Here is an 11,236-nt window from a genome sequence, read left to right as displayed (position 1 = left end):
ATCGGCGGCGGACCCACAGCACTATCAGAAACTTTACTATCAGAAACAATACCTGGCTGTTTTGGACGTAATATGGTCGGTGTTTACACGCTAACACTCAGAGCTAACCTGTACTGGAGAGCATGTGTGTGAAGAAGCAGGAAGTAAAAAGGAACTCACCTTGTGGTATAACCGGCAAGAGAGAAAGCCTTTGAGCTCCAGACTGTTTCAGAGACAACCCTTGATAATCCATGATATGGCATTTCATCACGGCAGTATCTGCCGGTAGAATCTCCCGCATGAGCAGGCATAAGCTCCGCCCCTCTTTTTGTAATCACTTTTTTTTTAAAGCTTTATACATAAAATCAGCACTTTTGAAACAGGAAGTGAAATAGAGGGATATGAGGCATGGCTAGAATGGGTGATCTGTTTGGTATTTTGAGCAAAACACTTCATAGACGGTTTTTATATTTATCTGAGACCTATGCTATTGCCTAGAAATAGCATGGTAGGTGACCTTTAAGAGGAAAAAAGGCTAATTTCACGAAAACAGTGGTATGAAAAACCATGCGGGCTAATGACAGATCCGAGCGAGTTTGTGTACAGGGAGAAGAGGAGGGGACCAAGAACAGAGCCCTGAGGGACCCCTGTAGTTAATTGACAAGGGTCGGACTCGGACCCTCTCCAAGTTACCCTGTAGGTACGGTCTTTGAGGTATGAGGTGAGGAGGGAAAGTGCAGAGCCTGAAACTCCAAGTTCTTGGAGAGTGCGAAGGAGGATCTGATGGTTCACCGTGTCGAATGCAGCAGACAGGTCCAACAGGATGATGACAGAGGAGAGGGATGCTGCTTTAGCAGTGTGCAGTTCATCAGTGACAGCAATGAGAGCAGTTTCTGTGGAGTGACCTGCCTTGAAACCAGACTAGTGCGGATCCAGAAGGTTGTTCTGATGGAGATAGCAGGAGAGTTGTTTAAAGACAGGAACGGGAGGAGAGAGACAGGCCTGTAGTTTATAACATCAGACGGGTTGAGAGTGGGTTTCTTTATGAGAGGGTTTACTCTTGCCTCCTTGAGACTGTTTGGAAAGTGACCAGAAGTTAGAGAAGTGTTGATGAAATGGGTGAGAAACGGTAGAATATCAGGAGCGATAGTCTGAAGGAGGTTTGAAGGGATAGGGTCCAGAGGACAGGTGGTAGGGGCAGAGGTAATGAGGGTAAGAACCTCACATGGAGAGAGAGGGGAAAAGGAGGTGTGTGGGTGGAAGGAGGGTCTGGTGACCCAGCGGTGAGTCAGAAAAAGAAGAGCGAATATCATCAACCTTTTTTTCCAAGTGGTTAACAAAGTCGCTTGACAGAAGTGAGGAGGGGGGAGGGGCTTTGGGAGGGTCCAAGAGATGCAGCATTTTCTCAACAATGTATAATTTACATTTTTCATCTTCCTCAGATGTCACTGATTGGCTGACAGCCCAACGACGATTTGGACTTTATTTCGCCAAAAACACAAGCCTCAGCTTTTCTATCGCTACAGTTTAGTTGTGTTTATATCCTACATTAGATTTGTAAATAATGCTTCACCCAACACAGGAGGGGCTTGGCTCTCTACAAATAAAGACGGCTCATTTGAATTCTCCCCAAATATATTGAGGCTGAACCTGAACGTTCAGCTCGGGGGCCCCCTAGTGGCCGTGGGGCCCGATGCATCTGAATAGTCCGCCGATAGGAATAAACGGCCCTGGTTAGGAAAAACTTTTCTGCACCTCAGATACGTCAAGTGTTCCAGAAGTTGCGTCGTGTAATATCGGGGATAACAAGCGAGGAAGTCAAAATATGGTCCAAGGCTCAAATAAACGCAGGACCCTAAAAACCAAAAGTCACCGCGAAATGATGTAACAAGCGTAACAATATTTCATAAGGACATTTGGTAAGGGCAGTTGTTACTCATGCTATTTAGCTACATGCCATTAAGGTACATTTTAAAGTTGCCATGTGAGGATTTGTTGTAAAGTTACATTGAGAAGTGAATTAGTAAAGTTGTGTTGTAAAGTTAAATTAAAAAGTTAAATAAAGTGATGTTGTTATTTGAAATTGTTTTTTCACATTGATTTGTAATGTTATGTTGCTACGTTGCAGTGTTACATTACGTTGTTACTTAACTATTGTTACAGTTTTAGCCTAACGTTATAAAATGATGTTGTTATGTCAAGTCATCATTTTACGTTTTTTAAAGTTTCAAATTTACATTTTTAAAGTTGCATTGTCATGTAAAGTTGCAAAATGAGTTTGTTCAGTAAAGGAGGAATGTTGCACGTTTAATTTACAGTGTTAAGATATGTTTGTTAAGCTCCTGTAAGTTACATTGTAAAGTGACATTAGGTTGTTTTGTTGATTTGTAACTTTAAAGTCACATTTGAAAGTTTTGTTGTAAAGTTAGTTTGTAATCTTCCGTTGTAAAGTGAAGTTATGTCACGTGAAGTTGCGTCGTAGAGTTATGAAGTCAAATTACATTATTATGTGTCATTAGGTTGTTGTGTACATTTGTAACGTTATTTTTAAGGTGTTACGATTGTTACATAACTTTATTCCTTAACATGTTTACATTATGCAGTAGAGAGATTATATATAAAGTAGAAAAGTGACATTGTTAAGTTACGCTTTCACGTTATGTTGTTAGTAAAGCTGTTAAGATACATTTTTTAAAGTTACGTTAAGTTGCATTGTTTAGTTGTAAAGTTGCGTTGTGACATTACGTTGTGACAGATGTTACATTGCTTTGTTATTGTTGTGATGTTAATTTGTATCTTCATGTTGTTACATTACATTGAAACAATTGTGACATTACGCTTTTACTTTATGGTTGTGACGTTACAGCGTTACATTATTCATTTGACACAAACCATGCTCGCTTCTAGCCACGACTGAGTACAGTAGTTGGTTAAACACGGTAACACTTTATATTAAGGCACACATATTCACCATCAACTAGTTGTTAAATAACATGCATATTAGCAGTATATTGGCTCTTTATTAGTCATTATAAAACACTTATTAATGCCTTATTCTACATGACCATATTCTACAAGTACACTGAACAAAAATATAAATGCAACACTTTTGTTTTTGTTCCCATTTTTCATGAGATGAACTCAAAGATCTAAAACATTTTCTATAAACACAAAATAACCATTTCTCTCAAATATTGTTCACAAATCTGAAAAGATCTGTGATAGTGAGCACTTCTCCTTTGCCGAGATAATCCATCCCACCTCAGAGGTTTGGCATATCAAGATGCTGATTAGACAGCATGATTATTGCACAGGTGTGCCTTAGGCTGGCCACAATAAAAGGCCACTCTGAAACGTGCAGTTTTGCTTTATTGGGGGGGTCTGGGGGGGGTCCGAAAACCAGGCAGTATCTGGTGTGAGGGGTATGGGTAAGGGTAGGGTTAGGGTTAGGGTAATGTTGTGAATCGAGTGGCCCATGGTGGTGGTGGTGGGGTTATGGTATGGGCAGGCGTATGTAATGGACGACGAACACAAGCCACTCGATTCACAACATTACCCTAACCCTACCCCTCACACCAGATACTGCTTGGTTTTCGGCCCCCCCCCCAATAAAGCAAAAATGCACATTTCAGAGTGGCCTTTTATTGTGGCCAGCCTAAGGCACACCTGTGCAATAATCATGCCGTCTAATCAGCATCTTGATATGCCACACCTGTGAGGTGGGATGGATTATCTCGGCAAAGGAGAAGTGCTCACTATCACAGATCTTTTCAGATTTGTGAACAATATTTGAGATAAATGGTTATTTTGTGTATATAGAAAATGTTTTAGATCTTTGAGTTCATCTCATGAAAAAGGGGAGCAAAAACAAAAGTGTTGCGTTTATATTTTTGTTCAGTGTAATAAGCCATTAGTTGAGAGTTTTTCCTCAATAACCCTCTAATTAGGGCTGATTTATTGCAAGTAAGGATGTTGTTGTTCATGAGTTTTGGTCTTATAATGCTCTAGTCAATATGCAGTAGCAGTACCACAAGAATAGTAATTCTCCCATAATAACACTTAATAAATGTGGTCTATTCATATATAACAAGTCATGAAACTATTGTTAATTAAGTCTAAATAACTCAAATTAGATATTTGGAACTCAGAATAAGTTCCCTATTTTAAAGTGAAGACTTGTTCATAACAAATAAGCTTGTAGTTTGACTTTAATATGTTAATGAACAACAAGTTCATGGTGAATATGTACCTTAATCTAAAGTGTTACCGAAAACACTTATAAAAGAGCCTCTGTTGTTTGTTGTTTGACTTGTGAAATGACACATGTAAGAACAGTTTCAGGCCCCGTCCACACAGAGACGATTTCAGTTGTATCCGCTAATGTTCTCCATCGTATAGACCAGGGGTCAGCAACAGGCGGACCGCGGTCCGGATCTATAATAAATACATTAATAGGGGATTTTTTTTGACGGGGCGATTCTATTTTAACCGCCGCCGACAGGGGGCAGGAGAGAGCGATACAGGGAGAGAAACACAGAAGAAGAGATGAGAGAGATATACAGGGAGAGAAACACAGAAGAAGAGATGAGAGAGAGATACAGGGAGAGAAACACAGAAGAGAGGAGCGAGAGAAACACAGAAGAAGAGACGAGAGAGAGATACAGGGAGAGAAACACAGAAGAAGAGAGGAGAGAGCGATACAGGGAGAGAAACACAGAAGAAGAGACGAGAGAGAGAGATACAGGGAGAGAAACACAGAAGAAGAGACGAGAGAGAGATACAGGGAGAGAAACACAGAATAAGAGAGGAGAGAGAGATACAGGGAGAGAAACACAGAAGAAGAGACGAGGGAGAGATACAGAGAGAGAAACACAGAAGAAGAGACGAGAGAGAGATACAGGGAGAGAAACACAGAAGAAGAGACGAGGGAGAGATACCGAGAGAGAAACACAGAAGAAGAGACAAGAGAGAGATACAGGGAGAGAAACACAGAAGAAGAGACGAGGGAGAGATACAGGGAGAGAAACACAGAAGAAGAGACGAGGGAGAGATACAGGGAGAGAAACACAGAATAAGAGACAAGAGAGAGATACAGGGAGAGAAACACAGAAGAAGAGAGGAGAGAGAGATACAGAGAGAGAAACACAGAAGAAGAGACAAGAGAGAGATACAGGGAGAGAAACGCAGAAGAAGAGACAAGAGAGAGATACAGGGAGAGAAACACAGAAGAAGAGACGAGAGAGAGATACAGGGAGAGAAACACAGAAGAAGAGAGGAGCGAGATACAGAGAGAGAAACACAGAAGAAGAGACGAGAGAGAGATACAGGGAGAGAAACACAGAAGAAGAGACGAGCGAGAGATACAGGGAGAGAAACGCAGAAAGAAACGAGAGAGAGATACAGGGAGAGAAACGCAGAAGAAGAAACGAGAGAGAGATACAGGGAGAGAAACGCAGAAGAAGAGACGAGTGAGATACAGGGAGAGAAACGCAGAAGAAGAGACGAGAGAGAGATACAGAGAGAGAAACACAGAAGAGAGGAGAGAGATATACAGGGAGAGAAATGCAGAAGAGAGGAGAGAGAGATACAGGGAGAGAAACGCAGAAGAAGAGACGAGAGAGAGATACAGGGAGAGAAACACAGAGGAAGAGACGAGAGAGGTACAGGGAGAGAAACACAGAAGAAGAGACGAGAGATACAGAGAGAAACACAGAAAAAGAGAGGAGAGAGATACAGGGAGAGAAACACAGAAGATAGGAGCGAGAGATACAGGGAGAGAAACACAGAAGAAGAGAGGAGCGAGAGATACACAGAAGAAGAGAGGGGAGAGAGAGAGATACAGGGAGAGAAACACAGAAGAAGAGAGGAGAGAGAAACACAGAAGAGAGGAGAGAGAGATACAGGGAGAGAAACACAGAAGAAGAGACAAGAGAGAGATACAGAGAGAGAAACACAGAAGAAGAGAGGAGAGAGACACAGAAGAGAGGAGAGGGAGATACAGGGAGAGAAACACAGAAGAAGAGACAAGAGAGAGATACAGAGAGAGAAAACACAGAAGAGAGGAGAGAGATATACAGGGAGAGAAACACAGAAGAGAGGAGAGAGATATACAGGGAGAGAAACACAGAAGATAGGAGCGAGAGATACAGGGAGAGAAACGCAGAAGAAGAGACGAGCGAGAGATACACAGAAGAAGAGAGGGAGAGAGAGAGAGATACAGGGAGAGAAACAGAAGAAAGAGGAGAGAAGAACACAGAAGAGAGGAGAGAGAGATACAGGGAGAGAAACACAGAAGAAGAGACAAGAGAGAGATACAGAGAGAGAAACACAGAAAGAGAGAGAGATATACAGGGAGAGAAATGCAGAAGAGAGGAGAGAGAGATACAGGGAGAGAAACGCAGAAGAAGAGACGAGAGAGAGATACAGGGAGAGAAACACAGAGGAAGAGACGAGAGAGGTACAGGGAGAGAAACACAGAAGAAGAGACGAGAGATACAGAGAGAAACACAGAAAAAGAGAGGAGAGAGATACAGGGAGAGAAACACAGAAGATAGGAGCGAGAGATACAGGGAGAGAAACACAGAAGAAGAGAGGAGCGAGAGATACACAGAAGAAGAGAGGGGAGAGAGAGAGAGATACAGGGAGAGAAACACAGAAGAAGAGAGGAGAGAGAAACACAGAAGAGAGGAGAGAGAGATACAGGGAGAGAAACACAGAAGAAGAGACAAGAGAGAGATACAGAGAGAGAAACACAGAAGAAGAGAGGAGAGAGAGAAACACAGAAGAGAGGAGAGGGAGATACAGGGAGAGAAACACAGAAGAAGAGACAAGAGAGAGATACAGAGAGAGAAACACAGAAGAAGAGAGGAGAGAGAGATATACAGGGAGAGAAACACAGAAGAGAGGAGAGAGATATACAGGGAGAGAAACGCAGAAGAGAGGAGAGAGAGATACAGGGAGAGAAACGCAGAAGAAGAGACGAGAGAGAGATACAGGGAGAGAAACACAGAAGAAGAGACGAGAGATACAGAGAGAGAAACACAGAAGAAGAAACGAGAGAGAGATACAGAGAGAAACACAGAAGAAGAAAAGAGAGAGATACAGGGAGAGAAACACAGAAAGAGAGAGAGAGATACAGGGAGAGAAACACAGAAGAAGAAAAGAGAGAGATACAGGGAGAGAAACACAGAAGAAGAAAAGAGAGAGATACAGGGAGAGAAACACAGAAGAAGAAAAGAGAGAGATACAGAGAGAAACACAGAAGAAGAGACGAGCGAGAGATACAGGGAGAGAAACACAGAAGAAGAGAGGAGAGAGAGATACAGAGAGAGAAAACACATAAGAAGAGAGGAGAGAGAGATACAGGGAGAGAAACACAGAAGAAGAGACGAGAGAGAGATACAGAGAGAGAAACACAGAAGAAGAGACGAGAGAGAGATACAGAAGAAGAGACGAGAGAGAGATACAGGGAGATAAACACAGAAGAAGAGACAAGAGAGAGATACAGGGAGAGAAACACAGAAGAAGAGACGAGAGAGAGCAATACAGGGAGAGAAACGCAGAAGAAGAGAGGAGAGAGTGATACAGGGAGAGAAACACAGAAGAAGAGACAAGAGAGAGATACAGGGAGAGAAACACAGAAGAAGAGACGAGAGAGAGCAATACAGGGAGAGAAACGCAGAAGAAGAGAGGAGAGAGAGATACAGAGAGAGAAACACAGAAGAGAGGAGAGAGAGATACAGGGAGAGAAACACAGAAGAAGAGACGAGAGAGAGATACAGAGAGAGAAACACAGAAGAAGAGACGAGAGAGAGATACAGGGAGAGAAACACAGAAGAAGAGAGGAGAGAGAGATACAGGGAGAGAAACACAGAAGAAGAGACGAGAGAGAGATATAGAGAGAGAAACACAGAAGAAGAGAGGAGAGAGAGATACAGAGAGAGAAACACAGAAGAAGAGAGGAGAGAGAGATACAGGAAGAGAAACACAGAAGAAGAGACGAGAGAGAGATACAGAGAGAGAAACACAGAAGAAGAGACGAGAGAGAGATACAGAGAGAGAAACACAGAAGAAGAGACGAGAGAGAGATACAGGGAGAGAAACACAGAAGAAGAGACGAGAGAGAGATACAGGGAGAGAAACACAGAAGAAGAGACGAGAGAGAGATACAGGGAGAGAAACACAGAAGAAGAGACGAGAGAGAGATACAGGGAGAGAAACACAGAAGAAGAGAGGAGAGAGAGAGATACAGGGAGAGAAACACAGAGGAGACGAGAGAGAGAAACAGGGAGAGAAACACAGAAGAAGAGAGGAGAGAGAGATACAGGGAGAGAAACACAGAAGAGACGAGAGAGATATACAGGGAGAGAAACACAGAAGAAGAGAGGAGCGAGAGATACAGGGAGAGAAACACAGAAGAAGAGAGGAGCGAGAGATACAGGGAGAGAAACACGGAAGAAGAGAGGAGCGAGAGATACAGGGAGAGAAACACGGAAGAAGAAACGAGAGAGAGATACAGAGAGAGAAACACAGAAGAAGAGACGAGCGAGAGAGAGAGAGATACAGGGAGAGAAACACAGAAGAAGAGACTAGAGAGAGATACAGGGAGAGAAACAGAAGAAGAGACGAGAGAGAGAGATAAAAAAAAGGGGGAAATTAAAACTAAATATTGTTCCAGGACAGGCTAACCGAGGCTAACCAATGAGATAACCAAGGCCAACCAATGAGCACCTGCATGTGTGTATGAGAATGGCCCTGACACCATTTCAGCCCAGATTCAAACTCCTGGCGGGACAAGCTTGAGGTCAATTCTCGCACTGAACAGAACAAAGTGAGAGAGGGACTGCAATATAAGAGGGAAAGAAAGAGAAACTTTAAACGGTTCAATTGTTATGATGTGTAAAGACTGATATTGTTCTATAATCGCCTGAAACTGTTGAGTCATGATGTGAAACGGTTAACAAAGACAAAGGGAAACTCAAGCTGCTGCTACACTTTATTTTATTTATCTAAAATTAAGCACTTTTAAGATACACATTTTAAAAAGCTATTTTATTTATTGTCTCTATTTTATTTGTAAATGCAGCCCGAGAGGAACATTACACAGCCACAGTATTTACTGTATATATGTTTAGTTCAATGTTAATTGACAATAAATATTGTTGTTTATGAATTGTACTTTCTTTATTTGATTGTTGATTAGATGCAGACTTTGATAAAGCTACAGCTACTTCAATATCACACTAATTCATAAGGCAACTTAGACATTTTGATGTTCCAGACCTTTGCATGGGGACATTTTCTCTAACTGGACTTCGTTGAATTTTTGTTGAATACCCCTGTGAAGAATGTGGTTCTGCACATTGGAACAAATGATGTAGTGAAACAAGAGTCAGAAGTGCTGAAAGAAGACATTAAATGTCTGTTGGAAACTGCCAGCTCTCTAAATGCAGAGGTGTTCATCAATGGCCCTCTACCGCCAGTCAGAAGAGGAGTGGAGAGATTCAGCAGATTGTTTGCACTGAACACCTGGCTTTCAACTGTCTGTACTGACCATTCTATTGACAATTTTTACTTTTTCTGGGATCGCAGACATCTTTCAAGGCAAATGGAGTTTGCCTGAACAAGTCAGGAGTGAAATTGTTTATCTCTAACATATTGAACTGCCTGCATCATCAATCTGTTCCCTCTGCCAAGGACAAGCGGCAAGAGGAATCAAAACAAGAGAAAGACACAACACATCGCGCAGAAAACCCTGAAGAAGTATCACTGCACCCGCCTGAGGAATGTTCTGATTATGGGAGACATATGAGACACACGGAGGAGTCTCCACTGCCCATCACCCCCCTGTCAACGCCTTTGAGGATACTCTTCATTCATCCCCCAGCTCTCTCTACTCTCCTCTCACCCTTTCACCCTCGCCCTCCCCTCTGGAGTTCGATGACCGCATGAAGGCGACACGCAGGGTTGGCAGCATGTCCTTTACCCCCGCCCCTCAACGACGCCCACCAACATCACCGCAGAGACGCGCACCATCTCCATCACCATGCCTACCACAATCATCCAAACCACAACAATACAAGGAAGATGGAAGCAGATTTCCAAACCCCCCTTTCTACAGTGTAGCCCTCACCCTGCCCTCCTATGATGAGAGGAGCAGGGTGGTGGGTCCTCCCTCCCCTTCAAAGCCTGATAGGGATGTGTGTGTACAAAACGCTGCAAACTGATATCTGCTGGGTCCAGGCTCAAGGGCCTAACCAGAGTTAGGAAAAGGAACCACATTACTCCTGTTCTGGCTGCCTTACACTGGCTCCCTATAGAACACAGGATAGAATTTAAAATTCTTCTTCTCACCTACAAAGCCCTTAATGGGCAGGCGCCATCTTACCTTAAAGAACTCATTATACCCTACTGTCCTACTAGGGCATTGCGTTCCAAGAATGCAGGGTTGTTGGTTGTTCCTAGAATCTCTAAAGGTACAATGGGAGCCAGAGCCTTTTCTTATCAAGCTCCACATTTGTGGAATCAGCTTCCAGTTTGTGTTCGGGCGGCAGACACCCTATCCGTTTTTAAGAGTGCGCTTAAGACCTTCCTTTTTGATAAAGCTTATAGTTAGGGCTGATTAGATTCAGCCCCTAGTTTTGCTGATATAGGCTTAGTTTGTCGGGGGTCATCTCACTTCTTCCTTCTCTGTGTCTGTACCTGTGTCCTCTCATGTTCCGATTAACCCAGCTTCCCCAAATGTCTTTCTTTTGGTGTCTTTATACGCTGGGATCCGGAGTCATGGATGATCCTGCGGTCCTGTGTCCTGGATCGCGAGCGCTGGATCTTGAGTCGTGGCTGTGGTCCTGGATCATAGGTCCTGGATGGATATCCTCGTGGATTCATCTTCCTATTATACACACATGCATTTCCAAACATCTGGACTACCTATGTTGCAAATGTATTATCTTTTCAATTTACACACGGCATCTATTGCACGTCTGTCCGTCCTGGGAGAGGGATCCCTCCTCTGTGGCTCTCCCTGAGGTTTCTCCCATTTTTCCCTTTAAACTGGGTTTTCTTTGGAAGTTTTTCCTTGTACGATGTGAGGGTCTAAGGACAGAGGGTGTCGTATTGTCATACTGATATTCTGTACACACTGTGAAGACCACTGAGACAAATGTAACATTTGTGATATTGGGCTATATAAATAAACATTGATTGATTGATTGATTGATTGATTGAAGGGCTCTTTCCAGGACATGCCGGGGCCCTG

This window comes from Pseudochaenichthys georgianus, chromosome 1 (assembly GCF_902827115.2).
Source record: "Pseudochaenichthys georgianus chromosome 1, fPseGeo1.2, whole genome shotgun sequence".
In the NCBI taxonomy this organism is placed as follows: domain Eukaryota; kingdom Metazoa; phylum Chordata; class Actinopteri; order Perciformes; family Channichthyidae; genus Pseudochaenichthys; species Pseudochaenichthys georgianus.
This window is presented reverse-complemented; position numbering follows the sequence as displayed.